Source organism: Trichomycterus rosablanca, chromosome 16 (assembly GCF_030014385.1).
Source record: "Trichomycterus rosablanca isolate fTriRos1 chromosome 16, fTriRos1.hap1, whole genome shotgun sequence".
Classification (NCBI taxonomy): domain Eukaryota; kingdom Metazoa; phylum Chordata; class Actinopteri; order Siluriformes; family Trichomycteridae; genus Trichomycterus; species Trichomycterus rosablanca.
The window spans coordinates 9,266,048-9,289,569 of NC_086003.1; the positions used below are offsets into that span (position 1 = coordinate 9,266,048).

At 39.9% G+C, this 23,522-nt stretch overlaps 1 protein-coding gene across 2 annotated transcripts in view; it reads right to left on the reverse strand.

The window, feature by feature from the left end:
- The window catches only part of LOC134330175 (formin-binding protein 1), a 173,276-nt gene that overhangs the window by 114,834 nt on the left and 34,920 nt on the right, over window positions 1-23,522 (reverse strand). The gene's annotated exons all lie outside the window — the stretch shown is intronic.

Below are 23,522 nucleotides of genomic sequence, written 5' to 3' on the forward strand. Positions count from 1 at the left end.
GTGGCTCTCTATATGGGAGAGGGTGTCAGGTGAATATACACCCTTCCATGGATGCCATCGGGGTCTCCAGCAGCGGAGTGGCTACACTAAATTGGGAGAAAAGTATGTGGCAATTGGCGTATTTTCCAAACAATTACTAAACATAGTACAACATAGTACAGTAGTATCAACTTCAGCATGTGTTGCAGCAATTAGATTTAAAATAAACACACACACATATATAGACTATATGGCCAAATATATTTGGACACCTGACCATGAGCTTGTTGGACATCCTATTTCTAAAACAAATGGTATTAAAATATAGTGACCTAATTGTGATCTTTTCAGCTATAACAACAGTCACTCTTTCTGAGTTTTTTCACATGCTTATAAAGTAAGTCTGTGGGAATTTGTGCCCATTTATCTTCCTTACAATGTAAACTTTTAATTCCAACTTTATCCAATACATAGATATAATAAATCTTAACAATAATAAAGAGACGTAGCTTTTATATTGCATTGAAAATATTTCTTGCAAAGTAGACATGTCCTATACTTACATATACTGGGAGAGCGGCATGGCCCCCTGATATTCAAATATGCTCAAAATGCTCCTCCCCAATACACCAATTTCAAAATATATATATATAAACATACTCTACTTACTAGCTTTGTGTAATGTTAAGATCCGTCAGTGTTATAATCAGTTGTTAATATGCCAGGAACCGTCCAATCACAGTAGATCCTCCCCTTTTCCCAAATGTTTAATTCATGGATACGTTCTTGCTTCCTACAATTAATCCTCGGTTCGGAAGAAAGCTGAAAATCCTAGAACAAACCTGCTATGATAACGCACTCTTCAGACTAGTTCTGAAATAATACTGAGAACCAGTATTACAGATATTTAAGAAAATAAGTATTCAGATTAAGTGTGAACACACACCCTAACAGTTCTCAAGTCTCAAGTTAGTCTCTTTCTCTCACACATACACACAGGCACTATATGGACAGTATTGGGACACCTACACATTACACATACAAGAACTTTAATGACATCACATTTTCAACCCATAGGCATTATCACAGAGTTGGTCCCCCCTTTCCAGCTCTTCAAGGATAGCTTTCTACAAGATTTTGGAGTGTGTCTGTGGAAATTTTTGCCCATTCATGTAGAAGAGCAATTGTGAGGTCAGACACTGATGTTGGACAAGAGTGCCTGACTTGCCATGTCCTTTCTACTTCGTCCCAAAGGTCAGGGCTCTGTGCGGTCCAGTCAAGTTCCTCCCCACCAAACTCACCCAACCATGCCTTCATGGACCTTGCTTTGTGCGCTGGGGCACAAAACTGTTCCCAAAATGTTTTGTCCAAAATTGACCAAAATGTCTTGGTACGCTAAAGCATTGAGAATTCCTTTCACTGGAACTATAGGGCCTAGGCCACCCCCTGATAAACAACCCCATATCATCATCCATCCTCCACCAAACTTTACAGCTGGCTGGCACAATACTGTCAGGCAGGTAACGCTCTCCTGACAGTACTGAAGGCACTGGAGGGCAGTGGTAGCTCAGTGGTTAAGGTGCAGCACTAGTAATTGGAAAATCACTTGTTCAAGCCCCACAACTGCCAGATTATAATTATCGGGCCCTTGAGCAAGAAACTTGACTCTCAATTGCCTAGATTGCTTAGATAAAAGGAAGTGGTTTTGGTATAGGACTAGTAACCTTAACTGGACTAGTAACTGGAAGGTCACTGGTTCAAAACCCACAACTGCCAGGATGCCACAGTTGGGCCCTTGAGCAAGGCCCTTAACCCTCAATCGCTTACATTGTATTTGGTCTTAATTGTAAGTCACTTTAAATAAAGATGTCTGATAAATGATGAAAATGTAAATTATCCCTCCTCCACCAAACTTCACATTTACCAAAATGCAGTCACGCAGGTAAAGTTCTCCTGGCACTTGCCAAACCCAGAGAAGCGTGATTTGTCACTCCACTTAAAAAGTTTCCACTACTCCAAAGTCCAGTGGTGAATGCTTTACACCACTCCACCTAACACTTGGCATAGTGCTTGGTTTTATAAGGCTTGACTGCAGCTCCTGGTGCAGTTGTTGTGCTGACGTTAATGCCAGAGAAGGTTTGGAACTCTGCAGTTATGTTTGGTTTGGTTTGGGTTTTAACGCCATTATAAGCTCTATATTTAGAGCCATCTCTATGGCGTGCCATTTTTATCTTTTTCAGAGTACTTTAACTACATAAAAAATGTTTAAGGAGGTTAAGGTTATAAAAGATGTTTTAGCTTTATGCTTTTAAGAAATTTTAAAATCTTAGAAGGAGCTGTTTTTCTAAAAATGTCTTTTATATCTGATCCAGTTAGGTACAGATTTCTGTCCTGGGTAAAAAGCTCGCATTCACATAGTATATGTTTAATTGTTAAAGTAATTGAGCAATGAGAGCACTTTGGGGCCTGTTCTCCTTTTAATAAGTGTCCGTGTGTAAGGTTTGAGTGTCCTATTCTGCATCGTGTGAGGGCTACTTGGTCCTCCCTCTTCTGAGTATGGTTAATTTGGTTTGGTTGTACGTTTTGTTGGATTTCCCTGAGTTTGTTATTTTCTTGTAAATTCCAGTCCTCTTGCCATTTTTCTTGTATATAGCTCCTTATGATGGGTCTTAGGTCTGTTGGTGGTATGTATATTGGTGTAACTGGTTGTTCTGCTGCTCTTTTGGCTATAGTATCTGCTTCTTCGTTTCCCTTTATACCCTTGTGGCCTGGTATCCAGCAAAACCTCAGTATTTTATTTGATTCATCCAGTGCTTTCAGTTTATACAGTATTTCCTCGATGATGGGGTGGTCAATATTTAGTGATTTGATGGCTTGAATGCAGGACTTTGAATCTGTGCATATGGTGGCTTTCTGGTGACTTGATCTCTGGAAATATGTTGTAGCCATTAGAATTGCTTGTGCTTCTGCGGTAAAAATGGAGCTGTGTGGGGGGATATTTGTGCATTGTTTTTTGGTCTTTGTGTAGAAAGCTGCACCGGTGTGAGTAGATGTCTTTGACCCGTCTGTGTAAATAATCAAGTAGCCTGTTTGTCTTTCTTCAAATTCCTTGAAAATACTTTGTGCTATTTCTGTGCTCATAGTTTGCTTGGGGAAATTTGTGAAAGTTTCTGAGATGCAAGGACTTCCAAGGTCCCATGGAGGAAAGGTTTTCCTTTGTGTATCATTTAGCATTGCTCTTTTCTGAAAGTTTTCTAAATCCCATTGTAGTCTTTCTCCCGCAGGTCTGATCTGGTTTGGTTTCAAATCGTAAGCTGCAGAGTGGTTTCTCTTGAAAACTGTATTGAAGGCTGGGTTGCTTGTGTTCTCTCTTAGTTTAAGTATGTACCAGAGTGCTTGGCGCTTCCATCTCCAGTGCAGTGGGAGTTCATCTGCTTCTATATATAGGCTTTGTACTGGGGAGGTCCGAAAAGCTCCCAGTGCCTGTCTCAGTCCTTGATGATGACATGTGTTTAGAGTTCGTAAGTAGGACTTTCTGGCTGCTCCATACACTATGCTTCCATAGTCTAATCTAGGGAGGACAAGGGTTTTATGCAGGTTCATCCCTTCGCAGGCTGCAGTTATGAAGTCAGCAGAACGTTGGTGACTTTTATGCTCTATGCGCCTCAGCACTCGGTGACCCCACTCTGTAATTTTATGTGGCCACTTCATGGCTGAGTTGCTGTGGTTCCTAAATGCTTTAACCTTTTATAATAACCACTCACAGTTGATTGTGAAATATCTAGGAGGGAGGACATATCAAGCACAGACTTTTATTACAGTATTATTACAGACTTTTATTCCTATTACAGTACCACGCTTAAATTCAGTAAGCTCTCTAGAATCCGTTCTTACATAAATGTTTGTAAAGGCAGACTGCATGGCTTAGTGCTTGTGACACACATAAACACACACATACACACAAGTACAAACATGTACACACAGACAAATACACACAGCACTTTCTGAAAGTTTTCCGAGGTCAAAGATCACATGGGAGCAGCGCCTAGAGCATTTTCACAGAGGGCCACATCAGCATTATGGTGATTGCAGTCTGCCTTTTAAATCTTTTAAACAAATTGTTGTTTTTCTTTGAGGCTAAATTCTGTGTTTGGTGTCAAAAATCCAAATTTATACTTCTCAAAGCACAAACTTGTATTCACTTTCCCATCTTTCATTAAATTACCTTCAATTTTCTTTTCTTGTACATTTTGGGATTATTTGTAAATATTTCTCAACATCATCTAGTGGCGGGATGCGGTCACTTTGCAGGTCACAAAATCGGCATGCATTGTGGGAGATGCAGTTTATGTATGATTTTACAGAGTATTTTAAGACAATTGTTCTGCCCTCGCTAAGAGTTTTTCCCCTTTCCCAGCTAGACAGACAGACAGCTCCCTCCAAAATACAGTTACGTTGGTTTTATTTGCTTCCCAACTGTACACTGTGTGCATCAGAATGAAGTAAAACTACAAAACACAAACAATAAAAACAATAAAAAACTTAATACAGTACATGCACATAGTTGTAGTTAAGTTTACATCTAGTACAATATGAAATGTAACCAAATGTAAAATAGCGCTAATGAGTTAGCATTTTGTGTAAAAATACGAATTGCTATAGTAACAGTAACAACTGTATTTAATTACGGAATTACGGTAAATTCGTAACTAAAACGCTGTAACATACTCGCTAAACATTTACAAACAACTGAGAATATAAACGTCTACTACTTACAGACGATGATTCTGTATTGGACTGCAAGAGAATTAACTTCTATGTATTATTGTTTACGCTACTGATGCTACCCCGCGTTCTATTGCCGCTAAAACGTAAAAGTGACATGGCTTCTTAGCAAAGTCAAAGTTAGTTGCCATGACTACGATTGTCGATGGTTGCCGCTTAAAGGCACAGGTGTCCCATTAAATTATAAGTACGTCTCTGTAACTACTTGAACCATCACAACAATCATACGTCTTTTAAGCTCTCGTGGGCCACATAAAATGATGTGGCGGGCCGGATTTGGCCCGCGGGCCTTGAGTTTGACACCCCTGCCCTATAGTGAAATGTTAAAAAAAGACAGCCCTCTGTCTTTAAAACTGTCATACAAACACGAGGGGGGTGCTTGGGGGGTAGAGGTGTTTATCATTCTGCTTACATGGGAGTACACAGATAAACAAACAGACTGAGAATATCCATGAGAGTGGAAGAAAGATCGTGCTTAAACAGGGTGGTGGCGCCAGGTGTAGGGCAGAAGTAGCTCAGTGGTTAGGGTACAAGACTAGCAATCAGAAACTGGCCAGTTCAAGCCCCAACACCCCTAAAGTTGCCACTGCTGGGCCCCTAAACAAAGCCCTAAACCCTCAAATGCTGGAATTGTATTCAATCATATTAGTACGTTAGTACGTGGTTAAAAGTGTCTGCTAAATGTAAACAAGTGACCACACACCTGTGATGTAAAAGGGCTAAAAGGCCACAGCAATGAAAAAGGCAAATAACAACTAAATAAATGAATGCAATAAAAAGAATAGCTAAGACAGGAGACTGCATTGCTGCTGCAGAAACACTATACTCCACGTAATCATCAGGAAACATGGAAAACTAAAGTAATAACGACAAGCAAAAACAAAGTAGTCTGCTTGGTGGGAAAAGACTGGACTAAAAAAGAAGGGGGGGGGGGGGGGGGGGGTCTTTGACACTGCATAAGGACCCTGGTTAGTAGCCAGAGGCGCCTGTACAGATGTTTAGGAACGAGGAGACCAGCGTGTGACTCTACATGCGCCAGACTGGCCTTATACGCAAATACATCCAAGTATGGACAAATAAGAAGGGGTCGGTGGATTTAGCACATGTCAGATTGAGCGTGTGTCAGGCAAATATACCCTCCTCGAACACGATCAGGGTCCCAAGCAGCAGAGGACCAACTGGCTACACTAAACTGGGAGAGAAAATGGGGGAAATGCAAAACTAAACATCAAAAACACCTATGCTTTGGCACTGTCTACCCAAAGAAAATTTGAGGTGAACCTAGAGAATATTGTAGCACCCATTTTCTTCCCTGGGTTACACAAAAGTATTATTATTATTACTATTATTATTATTATTATTGTTATTATTACTATTACTATTATTGTTATTATTACTATTATCATTATTATTATTACTATTATTGTTATTATTACTATTACTATTAATGTTATTATTACTATTATTACGATTATTATTAGTATTATTACTATTATTAATATTTTTTATTATTATTATTATTACTATTATTATAATTATGACTTTTATTACTACTATTTTGATTATTATTAATACTATTATTATTATTACTATTATTATTATTATTATTATTATTATTAATGTTATTATTATTTATCATTATTATTATTATTACTTTTATTATTATTATTAATACTATCATTATTATTAATACTATTATTTTCTTATTATTATTACTGTTATTATTATTTGTTTATTTAATCATTCATTGTCTCATCTGATTCAGGATAGCGTGTGGGTATGATTTACTGGTCAAGATGCAGGAAACAGGTCGCCAGTCTATCACAGGACAAACACAAACACAAACACAACACACACACACACACACACACACACACACACACACACACACACACACACACACACACACACACACAGACTCCTAGGGCAATTCAGTATGCCCAACTGGCATGACTGCATGTCTTGGACTGTGGGAGGAAACCGGAGCTTATCTGAGAACATGCAAACTCCACACAGAAAAGACCCAGCCCACCCCACCCCATCTAGGAATCAAACCCAGGACCTTCTTGCTGTAAGGCGACAGTGCTACTTACCGAGTCACTGTGCAGCCTTATTATTACTGTTATTATTGTTAATATTATTTTTTTATTATACTGCTATTATTTTTTATTCTTACTTTGCACAATGTGAGATCATCTATCAAAAGTCTGTAAGTGTGATATATGGGTGTTTATACAACAGTTAGTTCCGACCTTACAATCTGATTGGTTGAGAAGCGTTCTAACCGTGCTGATATTCGTGATAACAGCACGGCCTTTTCACACCACAACTGTATTACTCCGCTGACGCGTTGCCAGTAACGACAAGCTTCATGCACACAAACGCGCACGCAGGCGACACAGACTTTTTTCCCGATCGCGTTTTAAATCCGTTATCTGATATACAATCTAGCGCACTGTGTAGGGAACATAAATCAATTGTCTAATATATTGTCGTACACCATGTAGCGAACATGAATGCATTACCTGATACAATCTAGTGCACTGTAGGGAACATAACCAATTGTCTAATTCACTATCTAGTGCACTGTGTATGGAACATAACCAATTGTCTAATTCACTATCTAGTGCACTGTAGGGAACATAACCAATTGTCTAATTCACTATCTAGTGCACTATGTAGGGAACATAAATCCGTGATCTGATACACAATCTAGTGCACTATGTAGGGAACATTAATGTGTTTGTAACGCAAACAGTTAGCTTAATAGCCCAGTTAACAGCTCCTAAAAGTTCTGTTATCACCCATATCCTTTGAGGTCGTGTGTTATTGCGACCGAATAACAGCCGTGATGTTATTCGCGATAACACACTCCCTCTCGTGTTCTATTGCTTAAGTGTTTGCATTCAGTAGTTACATTATTACTTATTATTTATCTTTAAACACGAGCAATTAAATCATGTTGTTAAAATCAAGTAAAAATGTAACTCTGCTATAATGCAAAGCTTCACACATAAACGCACACACATACAGTGTGAGTACACACATGAACATAAACACACATATACAGTATGAGTACACACGAACACATGCACGCAGACAAATCCTCACTTATTAAAAGTCTTCCGAGTCCAGACGAAATGGAATGAGGTCAAAGGTCACATGGGAGCAGTGCCTAGAGTGAAATGTTAAAAAAAGACTGGCCTTTCGCCTGTACTTAAACTGTCACACAACACAGAGGGGGGCTTCACAATGTTCCATTAAATTGCCATTCCCTGCTACTTAAGGGGTGCATGGGGGAAAATTTTGGCTCTACCAGTTACTGTAGGTTAATTATAACAGACTTTCTTTAACACAATGTAGCAAAGATTCTCTTGTTATTGGGTTATTCAGATATTTTGCAAAAGTCATCATGTTCTTCAGTGATTACTGCAAAGCTTTTAACATAGTTTGATAAACTGAAACATTTAATTGAAACAAATATACAAATATGTATAAAAATACAAGAAATTGGGAATGTGGAAAATACATTATACTGTAATTAATGAATCACTTAATATTCTTCTATGTGCTAATGACATGAAACTCTAAAGGCACTTACACTGATCAGCCATAACATTAAAACCACCTTCTTGTTTTTACACTCACTGTCCATTTTATCAGCTCCACTTACCATATAGAAGCACTTTGTAGTTCTACAATTACTGACCATCTGTAGTCCATCTGTTTCTCTACATACTTTTTAACCTGCTTTCATGCTGTTCTTCAATGATCAGGACCCCCACAGGACCACTACAGAGCAGGTATTATTTAGGTGGTGGATTATTCTCAGCACTGCAGTGACAATGACATGGTGGTGGTGTGTTAGTGTGTGTTGTGCTGGTATGAGTGGATCAGACACAGCAGCCCTGATGGAGTTTTTAAACACCGTGTCCACTCATTGTCCACTCTATTAGACACTCCTACCTAGTTGGTTCACCTTGTAGATGTAAAGTAAGAGACGATCGCTCATCTATTGCTGCTGTTTGAGTTGGTCATTTTCTAGACCTTCATCAGTGGTCAGAGGATGCTGTCCACGGGGCGCTGTTGGCTGGATATTTTTGGTTGGTGGACTATTCTCAGTCCAGTGACAGTGAGGTGTTTAAAAACTCCATCAGCATTGCTGTGTCTGATCCACTCATACCAGCACAACACACACCAACACACCACAGAATGATCCACCACCCAAATAATACCTACTCTGTAGTGGTCCTGGGAGAGTCCTGACCATTGAAGAACAGGGTGAAAGGGGGCTAACAAAGCATGCAGAGAAACAGATGGACTACAGTCAGTAATTGTAGAACTACAAAGTGCTTCTATATGGTAAGTGGAGCTGATAAAATGGACAGTGAGTGTAAAAACAAGGAGGTGGTTTTAATGTTATGGCTGATCAGTGTATAAGGAAAGTAAAAGATCAATGTGAAAAGATGGAACTTTAGCTCAACATGAAGAAGACAAAAGTCATGACAAAAGGAAAGACAACTAACTGTACCACTAACTGTAACATAAAGATGTCTAAGCGGGGAACAACTCGACACAGACTGGCACTCGGCAGAGCAATAATAAAGAAACTGAAAAAGATCTTCAGATGTTAAGATTTTCCTCTCCAGACAAAGGTCAGAACTGCCCAGACTGTGGTTTTCTCTGTGGTTGTTCATAAATCTGAAAGCTGGACAATAAAAAGTAGGACAGGAAGAACATTGATGCCTTTGTACTGTACTGCTGGCATAGACTCATTTGGCAAAAAAGATAAACAAATGAATCCTTGACCAAATCAAACCTAACATCTCACTCAAACCCTAGATAACCAAACTACACTGAACTATCACTGGATTAGGAACACCTGGTAAATAACGGTATGATCCATCTTTTTGATTACTGACAGCATGACGGATATCAAGGAACAAACTCCACAAAATTGCGAACATCCTCGATACGCCCATTCCAGCACTCCCCAAACATGTTAAATGGGGTTGCAGTCGACTATTACTGAGTGATCCCAGCCTGATGACACGGGGCACTGTCCTGTTGCAAAATCGCACTAACGGTCCTAGGACAAACCAAGAGAACGCTCCCCAGACCATAACACCATCACTACCCTATAGCACTCCAACGAAGCAACCAGGACATTTTGAGTAGCTTTGTGGAGAACGACAAAATTAATTTTGTCCGATTTTAAAATTTTTATAACTGTGGCGATGAGGCGTCATGCATCACATGACGTTGGTAAGATGGAGGACATAGTACGTACGAGGTTGCGTGCATACTGCACACTTGCATACTGAAAAAGCGTACTGCTTTACCAACAGAGCAGTGCATATTGCCTCCAATCTAGTACGGACTGTTTAAGTATACAATTTCGGATGCAGCCATAGTTACTGCAAAAGCAAAGCAGCCATTGGTTGCAAAGCAGCACAAGTATTTATGAGAGCCGACTGTGATGTAACCACCACTTGGGTGCACAGACAGGTTTTAATTCATCATGCTATTGCTTATTGGAAAGCACCTGATTGGGAATGTTTTTATTTTTCAGCATGATAACAATCCCAAGCACACTGCTAATGCAGTGAAATCATATTTCAAGAGAATATAGCTCATAAAACATGGACATATACATATAGGACTTTGACTCGGCCACTTCAAACCCTTAATTTAGCTTCTTTTGGCACAAACTGCCATGTGAACATGCTTTATCAGGATTTGTCCATAAAGAGCAGCATTAATGGTTCCAAAATTATAACAAGGCATATAGTTACTGCAAAAGAGAAGCAGCCATTGGTTGCAAAGATGGGTGGTTTACAGCAGCACAGAGTTTGTACCATGTTAAGCTTAACAGCTCAGTGGATTGATCCAGACTTTGAGCTACAAAGCACCAACCATCACATTACCATTCATCAACCATCGTACAGAAACCATCGTGAAAGCTCTTCACGACCTAAAATAACATAATGAACGTTGTGCATCATACATAGTTCAGGATCATCTGCTCTGACTGACAGAAAACATTTAGCTGTATTTAATATACAGATCTGTGGTAATAGAAGTTTAATTAAGCTTTTTAATTGAGCTTTTTAATGTAAGAGAGTCACACAAAATGTTCTGTAGTGGCTGGTGTTTATTTAAAACCACGACATTAATTAATAACAGTAAACACGGAGAGATAACTGAGAAAAGAAACTTACGCTTCGCATAAAATGAATCATGAATCACTTATATCGATACAGTGAACAGAGCGTCTCTCTTAAAGGCACACACACGTCAATGCTTCTAGGGCTGGGCGATATGGATCAAAAATTATATCTCGATATTTTTTAGCTGAATGGCGATATACGATATATATCTCGATATTTTTTCATCCCATAAGGTAATAACAACAAGACACTTATGAGACAAAGCTACATGTTCCAAATTTTTTAGAGGCACTTTTATTAATATTCATGCTGGGAAGCTTCACACAAGAACTATTTTTCCTTAAGAAAAAAAAAATAACTATTGTAAGAAAAAGTTTGTTTTCTAACGTCTCACCTGTTGTGTAATGTGAATTACAAATATATTGTCTGGCCCTTTAAGAATGTTAAGTGTACTATAGGGCGCAGGGAGCGAGTGTGTAGGGAAGATAACAGAAATTGACCGTTTCCGGCTGTGCTTGTGTGAGCTTGCGTGTTTTGCACTGAGCTTGTGTGACATTAAAAGTAGCGTTCTCGTTAAACCCCCCCTCACATGTTTGGACTTTATACATTATTTTTACATCAGTCGCCACAACATTAACATTTACATTAATATTTTCTTTTACCATATACTGTAGAACTCAGTTCTGTAATACAGGCAGAACTAATCATTCATGTTACTGTGTAACTATTACAACATCTAATGCATTTTAATCAGCGTTCTGCTTCATGCACTTTATCATTATTTAACAGATTTATTTGTTGTTTAATTGCTGTTTGCTCCTTGTTTACTGCAGAGTTAGTTCATGCAATTTTATTAATTTTTGGATGTTTATTGGCCGAGAACAAGAAATACTATAATAGAAGATAAATAAATAAATTAGTCTCGGACGTCGGGATATCATCCAGTATAAACTAACGTGCATGTCAGCCCGTGCATGCGCTTGTATGTTTATATTGGTTTTTGAAACGAATAACGACTCGTTTTCTTGTTTTTCAACTTTGGGATTTAAAGTGAAAAACGAAAGATACACGGAGCTCGAAGATTTTGTCTGGACTCGTTTTCGGCTTTCTCTACAGAATACATTATTCTGCTGCTCATCTGACACTTTGAATCCGAACCATCTCCAAATAATTGAGCCATTATTTTTCTTTTTAGTAAGCAGCTCCTCTTCGATAGCTTCTGTCGTGTCTTTATCCGTCTCCATGCTATCGCTGCCTGCAGGAATTACTGAAGCGGTGGGGAGGGGTGAGTTGTGTTCAGTGAGGGAGGGGGCGGGGCAGGTGAACATGTGCAGAGACAAACTGGGAGAAGAGAAAGACGAACTGTCGGATCTAACTGGAACGCAACATCTATATCGATATAAGCGAGATTGTCTTATCTTATATCACGTATGAAAATATATCGATATATTATAAAATCTCGATATATCGCCCAGCCCTAAATGCTTCTGTCACCGGTTTATCTTCACTGTTCGTCCTATTTTTAAGGTTTTTTCAGACTGAACTGTATAACATCTAACCTGCGTGTGTGTGTGTGTGTGTGCGTGGTCAGTTAGACTAATGAGATATGTCTCCCGTGGGTGAAAAATGAATTGCTTTAATTTTAGAAGTAAAAAAATCTCGCAATGACGCCACACCCCCTGGTCAGGCACTCGCTCCCCACAGGTTGAACCAACTTTCAATGACATAATTCTATTGACATAAATCATAATTTTGTATCAGCAGGGCCACCCTCAGAGGGAGGTCAGCAAACAAACTGGATTCTAAATATGTGATATTCATGATGTTATAAAGAAATTTGAGGAATAAGGAGGGGTCAAGGTAAAAGAAAAACAACTTGGCGAGGTCAAGAAAACCTTCAAAATCTGATGAAAAGTTTCTTAGAGTTTCTTCTTTGAGAGACCAAAAGAAGTCCAGCAAGAACCCTGCTCAGCATCTGGCAGCTTCATCGGGATGCCAAGTTGACCCTTCTAAAGTCAGAAGGAAGGGTACCAGCCAAGAAACCACTTTTACAGTGAAAAGGCTAAGATATGCTAAAGCTCACAAAAATTGGAATAAAAACCAATGGGAAAAAATGCACTGGCAAATTCAAGTTTGAAATATTTGGGTCCATGTGAGAAACGAGTTGGACAGAGATGGAAGATCAAGTGCTTGTGGCCTTGCTTGTCCTGGTTTGGGCCTGCATTTCTGCCCGTGATGTTGGTGGTATTGTCTGAATTGATGGGATCATGAATGGATTATTGTCCAGCTGCATGAAGCCGTGTAAACATGCTCCTTCGCATTTATGGTTCTAAAAATTATGACAAGGCATCCAGGTACTACGTAAGCGAAGAAGCCCTGGACCATCACACTACCATCACCATCGCTGACTGTTGGTATGTTTCTTATAATGGAATAAGGTCTTAGCCTGACGCCAGATATAACAGGACCCATGACTTGCAAAAATCCTCCGTTGACTCATCAGTTCACAGAATATTATTTCAAAGGTCTTGGCGGTCATCCGGATGTTTCTGGCAAATGTGAGACGAGCCTTTCTGCTCTTTTTGGTCAGAAGTGGTTTTCTTATTGCAACCCTCCCATGGAAGCTATTATTGGCCATTGTCTTTTTTTATTGTGAGGCAGGTGATGCCTGCAGTTCTTTAGATGTTCGTATGGGTTTTTGTTAGTGAAAATTTAATAGGCCGGCCACTCATGTGAAGGTTCACTGTTTCAAGGTTTCTCCCTATTGTGGATAATGGCTCTCACTGTGGTTCATTAGAGTCCGTCAGCAATAGCTTTGTAACCCCTTCCCAGACTGATATATTTTAATTGTAACAGGTGTGGTAGTAATCATTCTTGGATGTGGCTGGTGAAACAGAACCCAATTATCAGTTAAAATTGGTTAACTGGTTAATTTAGAAGCCAAGGGTGCAATCACTTTTCACATAGGGCCTTCAATAAATGAAATCACCATTTACAAAAATGCATGTCTAGTTTTAAAAATGGTTTAATGATCTGAAACACAGTGACAAAAATACAAAAACAGAAGAAACTGGGAGAAGGCAAGTTTTGTTTTTGACAGCACAGTCACAGTGAAACAAGTTCCACAAATTGTTGCCACATAATTCATCTTACATACTTGATTTCAGATACCTGCATATTATATCAGCATATTATACATAAAATATTTTCTAGGTTTTAGGGTATACTGTATGTTTACATTGATTTAGTACATTTTAATAGAATATGACCTGCTGACCTGCAAAATAACAGAACTTCTGCTTACTAGCTACTGTTTACCATATACACTACACACATCCAAACTTTATTACTACTTTCGGTACCTCTGTACCCCTTTATACCCAACACACCCTTTCCATTTTCTTTTGTAAGCTTCAGTGCTGTAAAATCCAATCTGTTTCTGCCAATGTTTAATTTTGTCTTGTAAGCATGCGGCTAACTAAGCTCCAGCAGTTTGGAGGATTAGCATAGGCAAAACATTGCGGTCTACTGCCACAAGCTGCAAGAGCAGCCTGGCCACGTGTGTGTGTGTGTGTTCATGGTTTCCACAGCAACATGGTGAACCTAATGACTTTTCAATTAGTGAAGTGTAGCAGTCAAAGCAAAACTCTGAAAAAACAGGAAGCTCTTAGCAAGAAATGTGGAAATAAGCCATTTAGAAGACTTAAATCTTCACTTTCTCCAGTAAAACCAGTAGGACATATCTCCCTTCTAAAGAGTTTATTGATAAGGGTATACAAGATCAGTGATTAATTAAAGTAAAATAAATAAATAAATGATTGTGTCTTGGTAGAGCTCTGGGCCATTATGAGTAATGCTAAGTTCACACTACACATGCCGTTGTGGTTTGAACACTACACGACTGATCTGTGATAACACTACATTATCTATCACCAGGAGGAATCGTAGACAATTCTTATGAAGACGCCTTTATCCAAAGTGACCTACAGTACTGTGACAGAATACACCGATCAGCCATAACATTAAAACCACCTCCTTGTTTCTACACTCACTGTCCATTTTATCAGCTCCACTTACCATATAGAAGCACTTTGTAGTTCTACAATTACTGACTGTAGTCCACCTGTTTCTCTGCATGATTTTTTAGCCTGCTTTTACCCTGTTCTTCAATGGTCAGGACCCCCACAGAGCAGGTATTATTTAGGTGGTGGATCACTCAGCACTGCAGTGACACTGACATGGTGGTGGTGTGTTAGTGTGTGTTGTGCTGGTATGAGTGGATCAGACAGAGCAGCGCTGCTGAAGTTTTTAAATACTGTGTCCACTCACTGTCGACTCTATTAGGTACTCCTACCTAGTTGGTCCACCTTGCACATGTAAAGTCAGAGACGATCGCTCATCTATTGCTGCTGTTTGAGTTGGTCATCTTCTAGACCTTTATCAGTGGCCGCAGGATGCTGCCCACGGGGCGCTGTTGGCTGGATATTTTTGGTTGGTGAACTATTCTCAGTTCAGCAGTGACAGTCGTGTGTTTAAAAACTCCATCAGTGCTGCTGTGTCTTATCCACTCATACAAGCACAACACACACTAACACACCACCACCATGTCAGCGTCACTGCAGTGCTGAGAATGATCCACCACCTAAATAATACCTGCTCTGTAGTGGTCCTGGGAGAGTCCTGACCATTGAAGCACAGCATGAAAGGGGGCTAACAAAGCATGCAGAGAACCAGATGGACTACAGTCAGTAATTGTAGAACTACAAAGTGCTTCTATATGGTAAGTGCAGCTGATAAAATGGACAGTGAGTGTAGAAACAAGGAGGTGGCTTTAATGTTATAGCTGATCTGTATATACAGTGTCATCAGAAAGTATTCACACCCCTTTACTTTTTCCACATTTTGTTACGTTACAGGCATATTTGAAAACCGATTTGAGTATAGTTTTCTTTTAAAAAATCTACATGAAATAGCCCATAATGATGAAGTGAAAACATGTTTTCAGACATATTTGTAAATTTATTAAAAATGTAAACATTTAAACATAACAGGTACATAAGTATTCACACCCATGGCTTAATATTTGGTTGAAGCACCTTTGGCAGCAATCACAGCCTCAAGTCTTCTTGGGTATGTCTGTACAAGCTTGGCACACTTGTTTTTGGGCATTTTCTCCCATTCTTCTCTGCAGATCCTCTCAAGCTCAGTCAGGTTGGATGGACAGCGTCTGTAGACAGCCATTTTTAAGTCTTTCCAGAGATGTTCAATTGGATTCAAGTCCGGGCTCTGGCTGGGCCACTCAAGGACATTCACAGACTGCTCCTGAAGCCACTCCTTTGTTATCTTGGCTGTGTGCTTTGGGTCATTGTCATGTTGGAAGATGAATCGTCGCCCTAGTCTGAGTTCCAGAGCACTCTGGAGCAGGTTTTTTTGAAGAATCTCTCTATATTTGGCTGCTGTCATCTTACCCTCTATGCGGACTAGTCGCCCAGTTCCTGCCGCAGAAAAACCATGCTTGACAGTAGGGATGGTGTTAGCCAGTCGATGAGCAGTGCCTGTTTTTCTCCAGACATGACGCTTGTAGTTCAGGCCAAAAAGTTCTATTTTGGTTTCATCAGACAAGATAATTTTGATTCCTCTGGTCTGAGAATCCTTAGGCAGGCTGCCATGTGCCTTTTAGTGAGGAGTGGCTTCCATCTGGCCACCATAAAGGCCTGATTGGAGTGTGTCAGCAATGGTTGACCTACTGGATGGTTGTCCTATCTCTACAAGAAAACACTGGAGCTCTGCCTTAGTGACCATTGGGTTCTTGGTCACCTCTCTAACCAAGATCCTTCTTCCCCGATTACTCAGTTTGGTCGGGAAGCCAGATCTAGGGAGGGTTCTGGTGGTTCCAAACTTCTTCCATTTCCGAATAATGGAGACCACAGTGCTTTTAGGGGCCTTCAATGCTGCTGAAATTTTTTTGTATTCTTCCCCAGATTTGTGCCTTGTCAGAGGTCTAAAGACAATTCCTTTGACTTCATTGCTTGGTTTCTGCTCTGATATGCACTGTCAACTGTGAGACCTTTTATAGACAAGTGTGTGCCATTCCAAATTATGTTCAATCAACTGAATTTACCACAGGTGGTCTCCAATCAAGTTGTAGAAGCATTTCAAGGATGATCAGTGTAAACTGGATGCACCTGAGCTCAATTTTGAGCGTCATAGCAAAGGGTGTGAATACTTATGTACCTATTATGTTTAAATGTTTACATTTTTAATAAATTTACAAAAATGTCTGAAAACTTGTTTTCACTTTGTCATTATGGGCTATTTCATGTAGATTTTTTAAAAGAAAACTATACTCAAATTGGATTTCGAATATGTCTGTAACGTAACAAAATGTGGAAAAAGTGAAGGGGTGTGAATACTTTCTGATGGCACTGTAGATATACTAAGAACACTCAAATGACTTAAAATTACTGTAGTAATGTTTGACCACCCTAAGCCCTCCATTAACATTCTTTATAAAAGCTTCTTATCCCAGTGGCTTGTAAGCCCTGGATTTTAACAGCAGGGTGAATGCCAGTAAAGAACCTCCATAGGTCTAGCCAAAGACCCTGGATTTAGCGTCTAACATCAGTGCACAGGCAAATACCATATCAGATTTTTGAGAGTGGACACTTAACATCAGTGAACCAATCAGCAGAGCTGGCAGTGCTGGTAATTGCCCAGAGTTTTAAGAGCGAGCGCTTAAAATCAATAAACCGGGCGCCCAGGTGGCGCAGCAGGATATTCCGCTAGAACACCAGCGCCGAGATTCTCAACTCTTTGGTCCGAAACTCGGTGTTGCCACCGGTAAGCTGGGTGCCATGTGGCGGGCATAATTGCCATACGCTGTGTAAGGACCCTGATTGGCCATGTCATTGTCACTGCAGTGCTGAGAATGATCCACCACCTAAATTATACCTGCTCTGTAGTGGTCATGGGAGAGTCCTGACCATTGAAGAACAGCATGAAAGGGGACTAACAAAGCATGCAGAGAAACAGATGGACTACAGTCAGTAATTGTAGAACTACAAATTGCTCCTATATGGTAAGTGAAGCCGATAAAATGGTCAGTGAGTGTAGAAACAAGGTGTTCATAATGTTATGCCTCATTGGTGTATGTACTGTATTTATACACACACACAGATATGCATACATGCACATATATATATAAATAAAATAATGTAACAGGCCTGGCCTGATATCATAAATAGAAACATGCCTAATGTAACCTGTGTGTATGGTTGTGCAAAGCCTCTTGTACACATAAAATGAAGTCTAGTTGGAGCTCTGTAACAGTATGAGAGTGTGTAGGAGTGAGTGTGTGAGTATTGGTGTGTTTAATTTGCACTCTCTGACGCACCACTTCTCATTTGAGGCTTTCGGAAGTGCAGCCTGTATTCAGACATAAATGACTGTCATCTGTTTCGCCTGTCAGTTTAAAACCATTCAATTCTTACACAGACAGACACACAAACACATACATACATACACCCACACGCATTTGTTTAAAAAAAATAGGTATTAATATCTCTCCACACACACACTCTTTACAACATAACATAGCAAAGATACCAACTTTATCTGATACAAAATATATGATTGTTAACAAGCCTGTTATTTGGGGCGCTCAGGTGGCGCAGCGGTAACACGTGCACACCAGAGCTGACATTTCAAACTCATCAGTTCGATATACCACTATAATCATCACAGTAAGTGAACATGGGATGTCCTGTGAGCCTAGTACATACACACAACTAGGCCACACTCACTCACACCTCTGGGTAACAGAGTACCTGTTGAAGCTACTGGCATATTTTGTAAGATAAGAGGAAGCAAGTGTACTTAAGGTGAGGCGCTAATACTGCACCACTGTGGCACCTGCAGTATCAAACATACCTGTACAGCACTATATTCATTTTATATTTCTGTCATGGTGGCACGATGGTGCACTGCAAAAAGACCCTGGGTTTGATTCCTTTCTTCATGGGTTTCCTCAGAGTGCTCTGGTTTCCTCCCACAAGTCCAAAGACATGCAGTCTGGCTAACTAGAGCTACTAAAATTTAGTGTGTCTGCCCTGTAATGGACTAACAACCTGTTTGGTGTGTTTCCTAAGTTTTGCCCAATGATTCAGACCCACCGTAACCCTGACCAAGATAAAGTAGTGGTAAAAGAGACAATGAATAAATAAATAAATGCATTTTTCACACTGTGTGCATGTCTGTCTAATGTAAAACCCCTATTTAAGAAAAAACACCTGTCTCTTAAACACGCGTCCTGTCCTTCTGATTAACCTCTCAAGCCAGAATTCCCCCACTACAAATACACACCCATACCCGACCTCATCCATGTAAAGGAAACATGCCAGCTCAAGTTACAGCCTTGAGTCGGCTACCATAAGCAGCATCTGTTGCGTATGTGTGCGCGTGTGTATAATTCCATAGTTTGCTGACATGTAACGAATGCAGTGAAGTATGTGTGTGTGTTGTATAAAATGAATAAGAGACTAGAGAAGCTCCAGCAGGACAGACCGGCTGTGGAATACAGCGCATGATCGGCAATAAACACCATCGAGTAAAATTTTGACAGATGTTTAATAGTGCATGCTGTAATTTACAACAAAATATTTTGCCATCATTTTTAAATCTCCTGGAAAGTAGAGGAGAGCCGATGAGCTGACGGGATGTGTATCAAGCCTCATAGTATTTACTTAACGGTCTGCTTCAAATAACTTCACCATTGTTTAGTAAAGAGTCTGATATTTAGGTCACAATAGGTTTCCTATGTGTTTGATACGGCAGGTTAAAAATGTGAATGCACTCTGTGATGTGTTCTTATTTTTACTTTTTACAAACGCAAATCAGAAAAAGTTGGGACAGCATGGAAAATACAAATAACATTTACATTTACTTTGACTTGTTTCATTACAGACGGGATGAACCTGAGATATTTCATGTTTTGTTTGGTCAACTTCCTGCATTTCAGGCCTGCAAAACATTCCAAAAAAAAGTTGGGACAGTAAAGCATTTACCACTTTGTAATCTTGCCATTCCTTTTCACCACACTTAAAAGATGTTTTGGCACCGAGGAGACCAAGTAATTGAGTGTTTCAGCTTTTATTTTGTCCCATTCTTCCTGCAAACACGTCTTAAGATGTGCAGTACGGGGTCGTCGTTGTCGCATTTTTCGTTTCAAAATTCTCCACACATTCTCTATTGGGGACAGGTCAGGACTGCAGGTAGGACAGTCCAGTACCCATACCCTCTTCTTCCGCAGCCATGCCTTTGTAATCTGTGCAGCATGTGGTTTTGCATCGTCTTGTTGAAAAATGCATGGACGTTGTTCTAAGATCTCATTGTACTTTTCTGCATTAATGCTGCCATCACAGAAGTGTAAATGACCTTTGCCAAGGGCACTGACACAGCCCCATACCATGACAGACCCTGGCTTTTGGACTTGTTGCTGATAACAGTCTGGATGGTCTTTTTCGTCTTTGGTCCGGAGCACACGGCGTCCATTTTTTCCAAAAAAAGACCTGAAATGCTGATTCATCTGACCACAATACACGTTTCCACTGTGTGATGGTCCATCCTAGATGCCTCCAAGCCCAGAGAAGTCGACGCCGCTTATGGACATGGTTAACATAAGGCTTCTTTTTTGCACAGTAAAGTTTTAAGTGGCATTTGTGCATGTAACTCTGTATTGTAGTGCTTGACAAAGGTTTGCCAAAGTAATCCCTCACCCATGTGGTTATATCAGCTATTGTTGAGTGGCGGTTCTTGATGCAGTGCCGTCTGAGGGATTGAAAATCACGGGCATTCAGCTTAAGCTTGCACTCTTGGCCTTTACGCACTAAATTCCTCCCAATTCCTTGAATCGTTTAATGATATTATGCACTGTAGAGGGAGAAATATGCAAATCCCTTCCAATCTTTCTTTGAGGCTCATTGTTTTTAAACATTTCAATCATTTTATCATGCATTTGTTGACAGACTGGAGATCCTCTGATCATCTTTGCTCATCAAAGACTCAGCCTTTCCTGGATGCTGCTTTTGTACCAAACCAAGATTACAATCATCTGTTGACATCACCTGTTTGGAATCACATCATTATTTAGTTTTTTCACCTCATTACTAGCCATAAATTGCCTCCGTCCCAACTTTTTTGGAATGTGTTGCAGGCCTGAAATGAAGGAATGGAGGTATATTAACAAATGAAATGACGTTGAGCAGACAAAACATGAAATATCTTGGGTTCAAAGTAGAGATGCATGAGTACCGATACTGGTATCGGGTATTTGCCCGATACCACGCTCATTAACTTGTAATCGTACTTGCAAAGGAGGCTCCGATACTAAACATCCGATACCGTGTGCCTAGTGCACGTTGCTGCGTTATGCCTAGTTCACACTACAAGATTTTTGCCCTGATTTTTGCTCTGCGACTGGTCGGCGCTAGATTTGCCGGCTCGGGAGCAACTCGGCGTTCGCTCAGCGATCAAAACTCGGCTCTCGATCGCTAAGTGTGAACTATCCAACAACTCGATCCGACCGGCTCGCCGAGTTTTCTAGCACGTCAGATCAGAGCGGTAGAGAGAATCTACGGCTCTGCGTCAGATATCTGATCTGAGATGTGCGACTGGGAATGAGTGACATGTCGAACAGCCAATGAGAACGCAGGATACAGTGTGAGGGGAAACGCAGGAGAGGAGTGTAAACAGGTGGGACAGGGGGATAATATAGTTTATATCAGAATACACCGGCACACACACGTTTTACAGTATTTCTGACCTGATCGTTCTCTACAAAACATAACAACAAAACACCAACATTGCAAAAATATTTATTAACCTCCAACTCACTACAGAACAATCCATGCTATTCGTGTTGCCAAATCCACTCAGATTCATTTATTTTCCTCCTTGATTTCATCACGTCAGCGCACAAACACTTTGATCGCTCGCTACTTGTTGATGTGCATTTTTGGACGTGGTATCATTAAACTTCTCGTCACTTCTCACGTGTGTTTTTGTTTAAAAAAAAAACGATATTCTAAATAGGTATTGGTATCGGTATCGGCAAGTACAAAAATACATGTACTTGTACTCGTACTCGGTTGGGAAAAAATGGTATCGATGCATCCCTAGTTCAAAGTGTCTGCAATCAAATAAATGTCAAAGTAAATGTTAGGAATCCACAAAGTTGAATCAGTTCATCTGGACACAAGTTTGTTGTAGAGATACGTTTCGTCACTTAATCCGAATGACTTCTTCAGTCTGAGCTGGTGTTATTCGGATTGAGTGACGAAACGTATCTCTACAACAAACTTGTGTCCAGATGAACTGATTCAACTTTGTGGATTTGTGTACCTGGATTATTGAGCACGCATCAACAGATAAATGTAAGGAACACTGCATTTTTATTTTATTTGCATTTTCCATACTGTCCTTTTTCTGATTTGGAGTTGTAATACATCTTCTTTTAGTTCTTCTTCAATTGGACTTGCAATTAGCTGTTGTTTATTGCATACCGCATGCCTAGTTGCTGGTTATGCAACTGATTAGAGACCACTAGGTAGTTTACACCAGTGGTTCTAAACCAGGATGCCGAAGCATTCAATTAAGAAGAGTAAATAAGAATAACACAAGATGGGACAAGAAAATCAATAGGCTATTGGCATATGGGAAACTTCTTGTGATGTCATATCGATCTATTTTAAACTGCATGTAGCCTCTGTTGGGTCTTTGAGAATGGACACATAGTTGATTTGCCCACCACAAAAGTGCAAATGTCAACGGATGGCAACTACGAAGCATGCAGAGTCGTTGATGCAGATCCCGCTGAAGTAGACCAAGGTGAGGAAGGTCCTATCACCAGTTCATCAGGAGTCATTTCCCATGAGCAAGAACACAATATTTTTTTTTATCCTTGACAAAAGCGTAAGAAAAATATTATAACCTGTATCAAGGGGGTCCCAAAATTCTTTTTAACTCAGGGGAGTTTAAGAGAAAAAAAGGTTGACAACCACTGGTAGTCCTCGCCATAGGTTCAATTCTAGTCACCAAATATATAGCAACTTAGGTATCTGTCCATTATGAGTTGGACAACTGTAACATTGGGCTCAAATTGCATAGTGTACACTAGGTCTTACACAGTCCTGGTTTTAATTTTTAATTAATCTTGGTCTACAGCAGTAGACAAATTTAGTTTTTTTACCATGTGCCGTCCATAATATTGTGAAAAGATTAAAAAAATCTAGAGAAATCACAGTCCATGTAGGGTGAGCCCAGAAACAACTGTTGTTGCTGTTGTTGTTGTATGAGTGAGTCAAGTTCCTCAGATGGCATTGAACGAAAAACCAAAAACTAGTATTTCTAAAGAGGAAAAGGACCATTCAAAGTGTGAGAAAAGGTACAAAAGCCAAAATCTGTCATGGTACAAGGTGGCATCAGCACCCACAGCATGGGTGATTTGCATATGTGTGAAGGTACTATTGACATGAAGGTGTATATTGGGATTTTAGAGAGATGTCAAAGTGATGGCGTAGACACAGAGTGTGT